This window comes from Lupinus angustifolius, chromosome LG09 (genome assembly GCF_001865875.1).
Source record: "Lupinus angustifolius cultivar Tanjil chromosome LG09, LupAngTanjil_v1.0, whole genome shotgun sequence".
NCBI lineage: Eukaryota > Viridiplantae > Streptophyta > Magnoliopsida > Fabales > Fabaceae > Lupinus > Lupinus angustifolius.
In genome coordinates, this window is record NC_032017.1 from 2,113,675 (window position 1) to 2,130,761 (window position 17,087).

Sequence of the window (17,087 nt, forward strand, 5' to 3'; positions counted from 1 at the left end):
GTGTATATTAAAATATTACAAATAATTGTTAATTATAAGAATAAAATAGTCGAATAAAAATTAAATCATGTAGATAGTTATAATATGTCGTGGCTTTATAAACATGTCGACCAAAACTTCATGTATGTCGTCTCACATTCTTATTTTTTCTGATATAGAATGTATCATCTTGTTATAATTCGTTTAGAAAAAAAAAGAATTTAAATATAAGAAATGTGTGGAAGTTTCTTATTATTAATGAAGAATGTTTCAAAAGGATAAAATTGGAATATGAATATTATGTCATGATAGTTACTAATTGTTTTGACTTTATATATACTAGTGTATTGACAGATACTTCGTGTCTGTCGACCCGTATTCTGATTTTATGATATTAAATATTAAATTTGTATTTTTTATTTTAGAAAATTAGAATGTTTTTTATTAGATGCACTTCATATTATAATATCCAACTTAAAGTGATATATATTAATTATAGTTATTTAGGATTATATGGTTTTACTTTAGAAATAAAAAATATTAAGGGCAAAATAGAAAAAATAGAATCATGATGGTAATTATTTCAAGTTTTGGTTTTATAAGTGTTGACTTTATATATAGAAGTATAATAGTATATAATAAATATATGATATACAAATATAGATGATAAAGAATTTCATATAAAGATAGAAAAACATGTTTATCTTTGAAGTTATCCACATTCTATATATTAATGAGAACACTTTTCCCCTAACCATAGTTTTTCTTAAATTTGTTCTTTACCACAAAATCCTTCAACAGGCATGTTACACGTCATATTATACAGGCCGTGATAGTTATAGGTTATCATTCTATTTTTAATACACAGTCCAAAGCTTCCAAATCTATTTTATGTTTAAAAATAATTCATAATCCTAATCAAAATAAATTTAATATTATACTATTGATTGTTCCCTCCCTTTTTACATAATACAATTGTTATAATCCGCTCATTAATCAACCTAGCATAAAACTTGATTTAAAAACAAAAAATACTTACGATAAATCAAAATGCTTGAAAATGATTTTAAATTAATTTTTAATTACAAACAAAATGACAATTAAATTCGTCCACTAAATAGAAAAAATGAATACCTAAATATATAAATGATATATATCTGATCGGTGCAACTCACGGGTTAAAATTAAACAAATACTTGTGACAAGAACAAAAAACTCAACCATTCATTTTTTTACCCCCTCACATTTCCATTGAGTCAATGCCTGTTAAAAAAATGAAGACTGATAAAGTTTTGTACTCAATATAAATAGATAAAGTAAACAAATAACTGGTGCGTTCATAGATTAAAACCTAAACCATACATTTATAGATTAATATATTCATATTCGCTACGTAAATTTTCTTACATTATCTACAATTGATCTATACTATTTTAATTAAATAATCAACCATTATTAATATAGGAATGATAAATGATTAGTTATACACCGATTATCTTTTTGTATAATCAATGATATCTACTCGTTTTAAGGGTAAAGAATTAATCATCTTCGAAAATGTGGTTGTCTCTCTCGATAAGTGTTACTATTAGGAATCAAATATTTCACATTTTAATCGATCTAGGATTCATTAAGACTTTATATCATTAGAATCAATGTTTTGTTGGTATTTATAAATTAATTTCTAAAGAAATTCTTGTAAACCGATTCTTATTTGGGGAAGTATTATTGTCTAATTCAACATCATGTCTCACATTCATTCATCTCGTGTTGGATGTTTGACTTAATGTGAAACTACATGCTTCACAAAATCAGATGATAAATCTGCCACGTCCTGCTGTGTGTTTCATGATTCATCAAATAGAATTTAATAATTTATTTTTTGGTGAACAAAAATTTTAAATTAATTTGACACTTATGTTTTATTTTGTGCATGAAAGATACCCGTTTTTAACTTTTTATAGCTTTATTAATAATTAACAAAACCAAACCTTAATTTCGGTCTTCTTACGTAAATTTAGCTTATTTCTCTTACTCCTTCACCCGAATCCAGGTGCAAATTTAGCTACCTTTTATGCCCTCATCTAGAGAGTCTACATTTGATAGTTTTTGCAACAAAAAAATGAATCATAAAGTATAGCTGTGTATTTGAGAGTTGAATTGATTTGGTGTAGATAAAAAGATATATGTTGGAACCAACTGATTTAAATAATCTAAACTAATATATATGATATTAAACGAGTAAATGAATTTGAGATGAATAATCTAAACTGATTTGAGGTTGAATGAGTAAATGAATTTGAGATTAAACGAGTAAATGATTTGGATGTGAATGAGTAATGATTTTGATGTTGAATATTATTTTCAGTGTTGAATGAGTGAATAAGTTTCATTTTTGGAATGAGTGAATGAGTTTCGATGTTGAATGATTTTCGGTATTGAATGAGTTCCGGGAAAATTGTAAGTTTTTCCCGTCTGATAGCACTTGGGAGTGCTGAGAATTAATAATTCAACAATGCTAATTTAAGAGAGCATTGTTGAATCTATGCATTCATGACATTCAACAACACTCACTTAAGAAAGTATTATTGAAGATATGACATTTAACATAGCTCACTTAAAAGAGCGTTGTTGAATCATTAAATTATTATATTTTATTAAAAATTGTCCTTTTCAGAACTAACTAGATAATTTTAAATAAAATATATAATATTTCTAATAATTTCTTTTAATAATTGTGTAGTAATATGTATTTTAATAAAAATTATGACATTCAATAATGCTCATTTAAAGGGGTATTGTTGAAATTATGAAAATCGCTCCTTTAGACCTAAGTAGACCACTACTTTGTTTGCTATGTTTAGACCTCATCACTTTGAATTTTTTTGGTACATGAACATCTTCTCTATGATGGAATATCATTGAGCCATCTTCTTCATTTTCATTGCGTCTAGAGTGTTCATGTACATGAAATTTTTAAGGCAACATCTCAATTATAAATCAATTAATAAACATAATAAGAATAAGTGCAAGTTAATATATTGAAAATCCCACCTTAGGATCTACAACTACAAGATTTATTTGTCAAACCACATAAGTGCTTATAGCCTCTCCCACTATCAAGGTATCCTCATCAATAGGAATTGGCAACAAAGCACCACTGTTGACAACAATATCAATTCTGGTATGCACATGATTGGGGGGATACATTATGCAACATAACATCTGATACGTTGTGCACTTTACCAGCATTGCAAGTGTTGACACCCTAAATGTTAGTGATAACATATGAGTTTATGACTATAATTAAACTAAGAGTAAATATTCATTTCAATCTCTCATGTTTTTTACCTTACTAATTTGATCCCTCAAAAAATGAAAAACCCAAGATGGTCCTTAAAAAATTTAAATGATAGTCATATTAGTCCTTTTTATGGTCAAATTAATCCCTATTATGTGTCATAAAACATGTTAAAAAGGACTAATTTGACCACAATTTAAAATTTTTGGAGACCATTTTCGGGTTTTCAATTTTTGAGAGGCCAAATTGGTAAGGTCGAAAAACATGATGGACTGAAATAGGTATTTACTCTTAAACTAAATTCAACTAAATATTACCCCGAGAATGCTATGAGTAGCAAGTGTGCAACTGCCTTTGATGTTAGGACTGTCGCATTGTTGATGCCCCTCCATGGCCTTCTCTTTAATGGTACTTTCTAAAACATTGACGCGGTTCAGAAGGGCATTCACATGTCATATATATGAGTCATGTTGGCTCTGGTTGCACGCTTTTGAGGGGGTAAATAGCCTCGTTTGCTAACCCCAAATCTTGCGCCCTAGATACAACCAAAGTCCCCAAGCAGTCCTAGTGCCTTATCAAGTACCATCTGACTATTTGGGGTCTGTATCTATCCTTCTGATATAGTAGTACTATTTTCTTTTAGGCCAACCTGACACATTAATAAAAAAACATTTTGTTAATCACATTTATAAATAAAGTATGAAAATCAAATTTAAATGATATGTTCTTACAACACAGTTTGCCACTTCTCAAATGTTTTCATTGTCAATGACACTGTCCTTCTTCTTACGGACATTGAACCATAGAATGTCAAGGTGTATTGACGATATATTCAAAGGTGTGTTGTTTTGTTCCAGCTTCCAAAACATAACAAAAAATGTAATTAGAAAAAAAATTCACACTTATTCACATACTTACAAATAAACCATACTTATAATTTTTTCCTCGACTCCTCTATACCAATATACCATGTTCTAGAAGCTCGATATGGATACAATGGCTTATATGCTCTATTTCCGTTTTCTTCACTTATTTTCTACAAAAAAACATCATTTATATCAATATGTACTATTATCATATATAAAAAGGGATAAATTATACATAAAAATAGGATGACTTTACTAAGAACGACTCGTCTTCTTTGTGTCTAGTGACAAAAGCTTTCCAATGAGCCTCATCAATGATATTTGTATATTTGGTTGGAGGTTTAAGGTTGATGTTTATATCAACATCTCTGACATACTTCATGACATCAGTTCTAAATTGTCGATGACTCTTGTCGACAAATTTAAGGATATAATTATTGTGTTCCTCAACAACATCAAAAGCCGAATGAAAAAGATCATTGCATGAAAAATATTATAGGTATATTTGCATATTTGGAATATACAAACTAATTAAATACAAATACATATCAAACTACTAAACTCATAAATACATATCAAACTCATTAAACATAATAAACAATATATATAAAAACTTACTGTTATATCATTCTAAATGATATCCTTCAAACTATCCAACATCTTATCATTTCAAGAGCTGAATGATATTGATACATTTTGTCTAACCACAACTCAGATGTAGCTTACCAATATATTGTCACCCTTCATATTTAATGGTTTGCCTTTTGCATTCCATTCAACCGGTAACTTGATATTCTTACTCTTAGCATGAATGACCTTCTTCATGATCGTCATTCCACTATAGTCTGTTTTCGACTCTATGAGGTCACATCATCACCATTGTGAGAATCCAATCGTTGAAGTTTTTTGATTGAATGAGGGTTATCTGAGTAAATGAGGTTTTTTGAGTGTATGAGGTTTTTTGTGTGAAAATTTTTGAGTGTAGAGAGAAATGAAAAATGTTTTGTGTTTTAAACACTCGTAACATTCAGTAACGCTCGTTGTACTGAGTGTTGTTGATTCCTGACATTTAACAATGCTCATTGAAGTGAGCGTTGATGAATGTGTTTGATTTTGACATTCATCAACGTTCACTACAATGAGCATTGTTGAATGTATTTCCGCCTATGATATTTAACAACGTTCATTTAAGCAAGTGCTGTTAAATGTAATAGGCAAATATACATTCATCAACACTTGTTTTATTAAGCGCTATTGATTATTTTTCCTTAATAAATAAATTTCATATTCATGCATGCATTTAGTAGATTAATTAAATAGAATTTTAGATTATTAATATTAGTGCTAGAAATGTTTTAAAGTTATTATTAAAGATTCATAGATATAATTTGAGATTAGAAAATGTATCAATTATCTAATTTAATCATAATAAAAAAAATATGTTAATATTCATTTACTTTTTGCTTAAAAAAATGCAAAATCATGAAAATATACAGAGTTTTAACAATACTCATTACAAGGAGCGCCATTGAATCTATGCAAATATAAAACATTTGCTTCACATAACATTGTTGAATCTTTGAGGCATACATTCAACGGTGATTATTGCAATAAGCGTTGTTAAATATATATCCGTCTATTATATTTAATATCATTTTCTTCTAGCACTGTTTATTCTTTCCTACTTTACATTTAGTAACATTCTACTGATCTGCGTTATTCAATGTTACTTGTTAAATAAGAATTCTATGTAGTGATTGTTTGTTTTGATATGTTTATATATGTGGTTTGATACACATATTTTGTCTTATATTTCCTATATTTTATAACTTATATGTGTGTTAATATATACGGTTAATCCCATGTCATCACAGTAATCTTTTTAATTTCTCAAGATACTTATTTTTTAAGGACGTGGAATACCACTCCAAAAAGTTTTGGAACCATTTGAAGGTATTTATCATTTTCTCTCTCACCTCCTTTACACCTAGACGGGTCTATGAGGAATAATATTTTTCCTTATATTGGTTGCTTCCATAAAAGCAATTTGAACATATTAGAATCAAAGATAAAAGGTTAAGTTGTTCCACATTAGAGTCACTCATTCACACAAGACAAATAATTATTTTTACTATAAATTACATAAAGCAACACTTAGCAAACCTTGAAATTAAAATTTAGAAAGTTCCCTTTCTCTGCATAGACCTTGAGGCTATTGGCTATTACTACTAATGTCAATGCCAAACCTTGAAATTGAAATGCCATTCCCTTGGCTCTAGGACCCTACCACCTCCTTAGATTACGTTCATCTTGTATTTATTTTACATTATCCCTTACTTAGGTTACATCTATGACCATTTTTTTATCTTCCATAAATTAAGGTCAACAAATCCATATCTTATTGTTCTTTTCGACCATCCTATATGAGTATATGACTATGCGTGTTAGGATAATTTTGTTATGGCTTTAACATTGACTGAGAATATACTATATCTTTTCTAATCAGTTGTTATTAATGGTAGATCCAGAACACATTCATGTGATAAATATAAAAAGAGTAATGATAATCATCCTACAAAATAAACATATAAATTCTACTATACATTATGATAGTGAACATGTGTTAGTGTGAGTCAACCATTAAATATTTTGTGTCACTACATATGTCATCAGTTGTAATTACATTGGTTAGAAAAATACTTAATAATTAAATTTTTAATTTAAATATATTTTTTAACCAATTACAATGGATAACACTTGGAGTGACAAAATTGTAAGATAACAGATGTACTCCCAATTTATTATAATTATATACTATTTTTATAAAATAATATCCTTACCAATATATATAATTTGTTAATTACTTATTTTACCCTTAGAGTTGCAATATCATTTACTAATGTTTATAATTATACATTTAATTTTTATATTTATTGTTCACTTTTTATGAGAGGAGGGGACATAGCACACTTCCCCATATTTAAAACTTTTGAGGGCATAAATTTCATGATCATAAAATGATGATTTCATCCATTTATCTGGTAACATTTATAGCTCATATCAAATCAATTTTATGTTGTTTGATTTTGAAAATTTTCTAATTGCTTTTGGCAGTTAAGAGTATTGTAAATAATAATTTGTACACAATTCTTACACTTGGAAAATAATATAAATTTCTTGATATATAGTTAATACGTTAATTGATTATCACTTTTTTCCTGCTAGCAGTTCTTCCATTCAATTCAGAATATAAATCAAAACCACCAACGTCAAAATACTCAACAAATTAAAAGTATTTCAAGATTAATTTTTTAAAATATAAAAAAGAACTCATATTCTGAAAATGAAACCACAAAAATCAATAAAAATTATGACAATTAAACTTATTCTCTAATACTTTAAATTAATAATAAATAACACTTATTAAAATTATATAAGAACACATTGGGGTCTTAAACATCAAGGGTATATTTCCATATGAACATAGTATATTTTAATGAATTATTTATTATTAATATTGATTCCAGATTCGAATATAAAAATTTCAACTGTTTAAGTTGGTTAACATAGATTTGATATCACATGACAGTTTGTTCGGTTTGATGTCACATGCTGTATAGTTTGGTTGGAAATTTTAAGCCATGAAACTCATCAAATCAAATTAATGGTCCCATGTGCTCAAATAATAGTAGGTAGTAAAGTGTAGTGTGCTTTGGATAAATTTTACAAGTTATATATTTAAATGCTAAAGTTGTCATTTTCAAAAGTATTACTTATTCATCATTTCAATTTTAAAGATTATCCTCGTAAGAGTTTTTCTGGTATGTGTTGAAGAGCATATTTTAATTTATAAAAAAATTGGATTCATAATTTTGAACTCACAGATAAATTGATTAATACAAACTGATCATTTCTAAAGAGTTAAAATGTTACATTAAACATATATTAGTAAAAAAACATATCTTAAATAAAATATTTGAGTTGTGGTATATATGCTCTTTATATATCAGATTCTTATGATGTTATTATCTAAGGAAAAAGTGAAGCAAATTTTTTTAACATATCATTTTCTTAAGAATATAAAAAGTATTATTATATGGGTTTCAATTAGGATAATCTTTAGAAAATGTATTAGCATAATTTAGAATTAATATATGGATTTTTCTTACATTAAATCACATTGGCACTTCCTAAGGTTTAATAAAATGACAAATAGTGCCAAACTTTTACATTTATATAAATCACATCTAATTTATATTCAAACATTAGATTTACAGTTTAAAATCTATAAACTGCCGATGTAAATTTTTTACACAGTCAGATCATTATCCATCATTGACTTATATTACTTTTGTTTGAAAGTCAACGTGGATTACAAATCAATAGTGAATGATTTGCTGACAGTGTAAAAAATACTTACACTATTAATATATATATTAAATTGTTAGATTAATATCCCCATAACAAAGATGAATATAATTATATAGACCTTCTTTAGGCTTTGGTTTTGAAATGAAAGTAGAAGGAAAGAAAGTGGAAGAGAATTGAAGGAAAGAAAAGTAGTAGAAAATGAGATGATAATTTTATTATTTGGTATGATTGAAAATGAAAGGAAAGTGAGAGAAAAGAAAAACACATTTATATATAATGTATTAAAAATGACATAAGTGCCCTCATTATATCTATATAATTATGTAGATATCTAATTTTTAAAATTACATAGCTAAATAATTTATTTTTAATAATATTAATTAATATTTTTTAAGTAACATATAATCTAAGTTCAATAACAATATTTGTTTATAAAATTCAAAGAAAATCATTAACACTTTACATATTTTTTTTCACAATAGTGTGTCTGGAAGAAAATATAACTAATATTCGACAATCACTTTTATATTTTTAATTTAGTATTTGTTACTTTGTTGATAACTTTAAGTAATGATATTTCTTTTTTCTTTTCACTTCATCTTTTGCATACATAATTACTATTTATTTGTGAGCTTAAAAATAACAAAAATAAAATTAAGTTAACTAATTTCACATAAAAATGAATATAAATAAAGAAATTTACTACATTGTAATTATTTTCACCTAGATTATTGTTTTTTCAATTCAATCGGAAATTTGAAATTTTTTTATGGTTTTCATTTCTTCCTTTATTTTCTTTCCAATTTAGGGAGGAAAAGTTTTTTGTGGGACCCATATTTTTTCCTTCCTCCCTATTTAATTTTGGAACCAAATGATGGAAATGAAATTTTCCACCATTTTTCTTTCCTCCTCTTTTCTTTCCTCTTATTTTCTATATAACCAAATATAGTGTAAAGAGTGGCTTTTGGATATCACAAACATTAACCAGTTTATAAATTATAATTTTTAAAAATGCGTTAGAATATACCTTAAATCAGCTCTAAATTAAAATATTAATAAAATGTTGATATCGTGGTATAAGATTAAAATAGATTTTCAGACAAATTAAAAAGTAAAAAGTTCAATTTATATGACTAACATTTGTTAAGAGAAATAATTACACACATCAAAATAGATTAATTCCTTAATAAAATAATACACTTAATAATACACACAATCTCTAAATTAAAATATGGTATTACACGTACATTAGAAAAACCATTTACTACTATCCATAGGGTTAAAAGAGATGAATAAATTAGAGTTAAAAAAGATAGAAACATGGTCAATCCCTAGGACCATTTGTCTTTATTGGAGGTGCGCGCCTATTTATGTGTTTGTTTTGTTTCTTTCATTATTTTAAAAGTCACATAAGAACAAAGACAACCCACATGCACCTGCTGCATTTCATTGTGTTCTGCTTCCTGACTCACATGTGAGTGATATATACTGATTCTTAATTTTTTAATTAAATTAATCGGTGCACCGAAATGCGAGTTCATCAACTTCAACTACTGTTTTATGATTTAATATAGAGTTTAAGATCTATATATTCATTGTGTAAAGACTTATACATAGTTAGTCATCTAATATTCATTTATAAGTTAACAATTAGGGGTGGGCGTGGGACGAGTTGAGACGAGTTAAGTATGTCCCTCACTTGTTCCTAAATATTGGTCGAGTTAAATTTTGTACTCGTCTCTACTTAGGATGAGATGCGTGAAGGACAAGTCTAAAATAAGACAGGTCAAGATTGAGATGAGTCCAAAATAAGACGGGTCAAGATAGGCACGAGCCCGAGTTGGAAAAGACAAAATGACAAACATAGATTTTTTCTTAAATCTTTAAGCATGCACAATCAAAATTATTACAATCTATATATAAACTCAACTAAAACCTGTCTTCCACATGCATCAGTATATAAACTACAAACTATAGATTACATCCTTCAAACTAAAAATATCACAATCCTGTGACTGAAAATTATAGAAGATATTGAAAATTATAGAAGATAATTTTCTATATAACCAAATATAGTGTAAAGAGTGGCTTTTGGATATCACAAACATTAACCAGTTTATAAATTATAATTTTTAAAAATGCGTTAGAATATACCTTAAATCAGCTCTAAATTAAAATATTAATAAAATGTTGATATCGTGGTATAAGATTAAAATAGATTTTCAGACAAATTAAAAAGTAAAAAGTTCAATTTATATGACTAACATTTGTTAAGAGAAATAATTACACACATCAAAATAGATTAATTCCTTAATAAAATAATACACTTAATAATACACACAATCTCTAAATTAAAATATGGTATTACACGTACATTAGAAAAACCATTTACTACTATCCATAGGGTTAAAAGAGATGAATAAATTAGAGTTAAAAAAGATAGAAACATGGTCAATCCCTAGGACCATTTGTCTTTATTGGAGGTGCGCGCCTATTTATGTGTTTGTTTTGTTTCTTTCATTATTTTAAAAGTCACATAAGAACAAAGACAACCCACATGCACCTGCTGCATTTCATTGTGTTCTGCTTCCTGACTCACATGTGAGTGATATATACTGATTCTTAATTTTTTAATTAAATTAATCGGTGCACCGAAATGCGAGTTCATCAACTTCAACTACTGTTTTATGATTTAATATAGAGTTTAAGATCTATATATTCATTGTGTAAAGACTTATACATAGTTAGTCATCTAATATTCATTTATAAGTTAACAATTAGGGGTGGGCGTGGGACGAGTTGAGACGAGTTAAGTATGTCCCTCACTTGTTCCTAAATATTGGTCGAGTTAAATTTTGTACTCGTCTCTACTTAGGATGAGATGCGTGAAGGACAAGTCTAAAATAAGACAGGTCAAGATTGAGATGAGTCCAAAATAAGACGGGTCAAGATAGGCACGAGCCCGAGTTGGAAAAGACAAAATGACAAACATAGATTTTTTCTTAAATCTTTAAGCATGCACAATCAAAATTATTACAATCTATATATAAACTCAACTAAAACCTGTCTTCCACATGCATCAGTATATAAACTACAAACTATAGATTACATCCTTCAAACTAAAAATATCACAATCCTGTGACTGAAAATTATAGAAGATATTGAAAATTATAGAAGATATCAACATAAGCTGAAGTGTTCTTGTAAATGATAAAAAAACACATGAGAACTAAAATGATAACAACATGCCAATACTCAAAAGTCCATACAAAGATGAATACAATAACTTGCTATTAACTTAAAAATGAAACTTAAATTGGAGTTCACACAAAGTACTCAAAAACTAAAAATTGACTGATTTTCTATCAATCAAGTTTCATGAGCTTGCAAATACTTGAGTTATGTGGACTGAACATAATGTGTATTGATAGACACTAATTCAACTATTCTTGATATATAACTATAAAGGACGGACCGGGTGACCGGAACATAGTCCTGAACCCGTCCTTTTCTGACGACGGGTCTACCCTTTTAATCGGGTCTGTCCTTTTTTATTTATTTGGACGAGTCAGGTCTGTCACTAAGTCATCGGGTTTAGACGGGTCTATAGATCAGGTCGGGTCTTGCTCACCCTTATCAACAATCATTAAAAATAAGTGGTAGATGATATAATAACATTATAAAAATCACTTATACTATAGGCGCGTATATCTTTTTTCTTTAATATATTTATTCAATTTTGTAATGTTTAAAGTTATAAATACAGTTAATAAATAATATAAGAGTTTAATACAACTTAATTAAAATAATATCATTTAATGAAGGTTAGAAATTGAGTTAAAAAGAAACGGGAAATACATGGTAAAAAAGATGAATAATAAATAAGAATACAAACAAAAATAAAGTATAAATATGTATTGAATTTCTAAAATATTAAAAGATTTAGAATAATATGAAAAAATTAAAAATTAAAAGATGTGAAAGAGTACTTCATAAACTTAACATATATAATGATAGACTCAATTTATTCTTTTATTATGAGAATATTTGAAAGTTGGAATTTTAGATGATGAACTAAAGAGAAATAATTAAAAAAAAAACGAAGATTAACTTAACATAATATACTAGAGTTTTAGTACTCTATACATTTTTATTTTAGGGTTATGTATATGATTTAAGAAATCATTATCAAATTTGATATAATTTAATTATATTACCCTATTTAGATATTGAAAACTACATTAAATAAACATTGAAAAATAATACAAGAGTGATAAAAATAAATAATATAATAAATAAGGACATGATTGTAAAATAGAGTATAATATATATTGAATTTATAAAATATAAAAATGAAAATATCAACATATATATAAAGTGAAGCGAGGATCATTTAAAGTTTTTGTTTATTCTCAACAAATTAAACCTCATAAATGAAGATTACAGTGAGAGAGAGAAGGAAAGATAATTTATTACATAACCTACGAATGAGGATAAAAAAATTGGTTAGATATCATTAGATTATTACATTTTAAAAAAATCAATGTACCTATAATTTAATTTTCGTATATAAGATTTAACAGTTAAGACTTATTTTTCTAAAAGAATGTATATTTCATTAGATAGGTTAGTAAAAAATGATTTACATTAACATAAGTATATATTCACATGAGTAAACCACTCGTAGGTGGTCCAATAGAACAACCATAAGTGCCTAGTGAGGTTTTGTTCGCTCAAAAAGAGAAAGTTATTGGTTTTCGTGATTTAAACAATTTTCTTGAGATACTTATACATGACAACAGAAAAAGAATATTTCAATCGCATCTGTTCTTAAAGTGGGTTGTAACTTGTAAATCCTATCTCATCCAATAAAATTGTGATATTTATTCAAAAAATTAAATATTGGAAAACATAATTAAAATTATGTGTTGTTTTTAATAGATGCTGCAATTTTATTAACCAAAAAATGGTTGAAGAACCAACAAAACATTAATCTTGTGGTGTAAGGCCTCATTGGATCCTCAAGGTCGAAAGTTCAATTCCTGAAATCAGTTACAACTTCGTGTAATTGATTACATAAACTTTTTGTTTAGTAAATAACTAGTTACTACTTTATAGTAATCAATTACACTATTATTTTTGCTGGGTAACTATTTACTCAGTCACGTAACCTAGTACGTAATCTCAGTAACCTGCTACTCACTGTTACACAGTCAAGTAACCTATTACCTAGGTCTAGTAACCTATTACGAGGTCAAATAACCCATTACTTAGTATTTTAAATTTTTTATTTTTAAATTGTCTAAGAGTTTCCAATGTCTTTTAAAATAGTTTTAACATCTTTTTTAGCATTGTTTACTAAACACATTTAGAGTTAAAGGATAGAAGTACCTATTGAAAACTTAGACTTTATTTGCCTTGAAGCTTGATTTTCTTTATCTTCAAAGTCTTCTTCATTTTTCTTCCTTTTGTGATCTTGGTGTCTTTATCAAAACCGTGTCAAGGTCAAGAGCAAGATCTTCTTCACAATCTCCTTTTTTTTGTTGATGATAAACCAACATCTTTTTGAAAGTGAAGTTTTCTGAGATAAGCATACTTCAAAAAGACTGGGCATTATAAAAAGGATTGTCCCAATGAATGGAGTCCTAGCCAGCCGGTGGGGAAGGATGGAGTATCTACATCTGCAAATGTTGCACATAAAGATGACTCTGGTTACAATAGTGAAGTTGATCTACTCTCAAAAAGGATTGTCCCAATGAATGGAGTCCTAGCAAGCCGGTGGGGAAAGATGGGGTATCTACATCTGCAAATGTTGCACAGAAAGATGATTCTGGTTACAATAGTGAAGTTGATCTACTATCTGTATCATCAAATCACAATACAGATGAGTGGATACTTGACACTGGTTGTTCCCACCACATGACGCCTAACAGGGAATGGTTCACCACATACAGGGCAGGCAATTTTGGTTTCGTGTATCTCGGAAATAATAAAGCATGTGAAATTATTGGTATGGGAGAACTCAGAATTGTGATGGATGATGGTGTAGTGAAGACGTTATGTGAGGTTAGGCACATACCAGATTTGAAGAAGAATTTGGTTTCTTTGGGGACATTGCAGGCCAAAGGGTTTAGCTATAGAGCTGATGGGGACAGTGATATTCTTCGAGTATGCAAAGGTGCTCTGACTGTGATGAAGGGTAAAAGGACTGCAGGGAACACTTACAAGTTGTTAGGGAGAACAGTTGTAGGTGGAGTTGCTGGAGTGGCTGAAGAGATCTCAGTAGATTCAGACCATGGTGCTACAAAATTATGGCACATGCGTTTGGGACACATGAGTGTGCGTGGTATGACAGAACTATGCAAAAGAGGACTGTTGAGGGGAGTCAGCAAATGCAAGCTAGATTCGTGCAATTATTGTGTGCTCGGGAAACAGACACGAGTTAGTTTCAAGGTTGGCCAACACATGACTCGAGGCATTCTAGATTATGTCCACACTGATGTATGGGGACCCACTCAGGAACCATCCCTAGGAGGTTCTAGGTATTTTGTTACTTTCGTTGATGACTTTTCTCGCAAGGTCTGGGTATATTTTCTGAAGCATAAGTCAGAAGTCTTTGCCAAATTCAAGGTTTGGAAGGCAGAGGTAGAGAACCAGACTGGTAGGAAAATCAAATACATGAGGTCAGATAATGGCACAGAGTACAAAAACTCACAGTTTCAGAAATTCTGTGAGGAACATGGCATTCAGAGACACTTTTCAGTGAAGAAGACTCCTCAGCAGAATGGTGTTGCAGATAGGATGAATAGAACTCTTACAGAGAGGGCCAGATGTATGAGACTGAATGCTGGACTTTCCAAAGGATTTTGGGCAGAGGCACTTAGTATGGCATGTTATGTCATCAATAGATCACCACGAGCTTCATTGGATGGTAAAGTTGCAGAAGAAGTATGGACAGGTAACCCAGTTAATTATAATATGTTACGCATATTTGGTTGTCCTGTTTATGTACATGTATCCAGTGATGAAGGATCTAAACTTGATCCTAAGTCAAAGAGGTGTATCTTCATTGGATATACCAAAGGTGTGAAGGGGTTCAAGTTCTGGGATCCAGTTTCCAGAAAGGTGGTGTTGAGCAGAGATGCAGTGTTTGATGAAGATTTCATGATGAAACAGTCAGTTTTGACAGAGGTGCCCATGCCAAATGGAGAGACTTTGGGTTCAAATATGATTCCAGTGAGCAATGAAATGGATCAGGTGAATAAAGGCAAGGAACCATGCACTAGTTCAAGTCAAGAACATGATGATTATCAGGTAGAGAGTTCAGGTGTGTAGGAGTATCTACTTGTTAGAGACAGTGATATACGTCCTATCAAACCTCCAGAGAGATATGTCTTTGAGGATATGGCTTCATTTGTTCTCCATATCAGTTCAGGAGATCCATGTAGCTTTCAAGAGGCTATAAACAGCCAGGAGAAAGAACAATGGATGAGTGTCATGATGGAGGAGATGGAATCTTTACAAAAGAACCAAACTTGGGAGCTTGTTCCATTGCCCCCAGACAAGCGTGCAGTTGGGTGCAAGTGGGTGTACAAGAGGAAGCCAGCAGTATCAGAAAAAGAAGGGGAAAAATTCAAGGCTCGTCTTGTAGCAAAAGGGTATTCACAGCAGAAGGGGATCGACTACAATGAGATTTTCTCCCCAGTGGTGAGACACACTTCTATCAGGGTAATGCTTGTCTTGGTAGCCATTCGGGATATGCACTTAGAACATATGGATGTGAAGACTGTCTTTCTCCATGGTGAATTAGAGGAGAAAATTTACATGACACAACCAGAGGGGTTCAGTGCAGCTGGACAGAGTCACTTGGTTTGCAAGTTGAAGAAGTCTCTATATGGGTTGAAGTAGTCTCCCAGACAGTGGTACAAGCGGTTTGACACTTATATGTTGAAGCTTGGTTATAAGCGTTGTGAGTATGATTGTTGTGTTTATGTCAGAAGCCTTGACATTTGTTCGTTTATTTTTCTGTTACTTTATGTTGATGATATGTTGATTGTTGCCAATCATTTGAGTGATATCAATGAGCTGAAAGTCATGCTAGGTAAGGAGTTTGACATGAAAGATTTAGGGGCTTCTAGGAAGATTCTTGGGATGAAGATTCACAGGGATAGGAGAGCTATAAAACTATGGCTCTCCCAGCAAAGCTATGTTGAAAAGATCTTAGAGAGTTTTGATATGAGCAATGCTAAAGTAGTGAGCACTCCTTTGGCAAATCACTTCAAGCTTTCCCTAGATCAGTGTCCAAAGACAGATGAAGAGAAGAAATACATGTCAAAGGTTCCATATGCCAGTGTAGTGGGTTGTTTGATGTATGCTATGGTTTGTACTAGACCGGACTTGGCACAAGCAGTTAGTCAAGTATGCAAGTACATGTCGAAACCAGGGAAGCAACATTGGGAAGCAGTCAAATGGATTTTCAGATATTTGAAGGGGACTACAGGTCTCGGTATCATGTTTGGTAGCCAACAGAGTAAGCCTTCAGTTATTGGTTATGTTGATTCGGACTATGC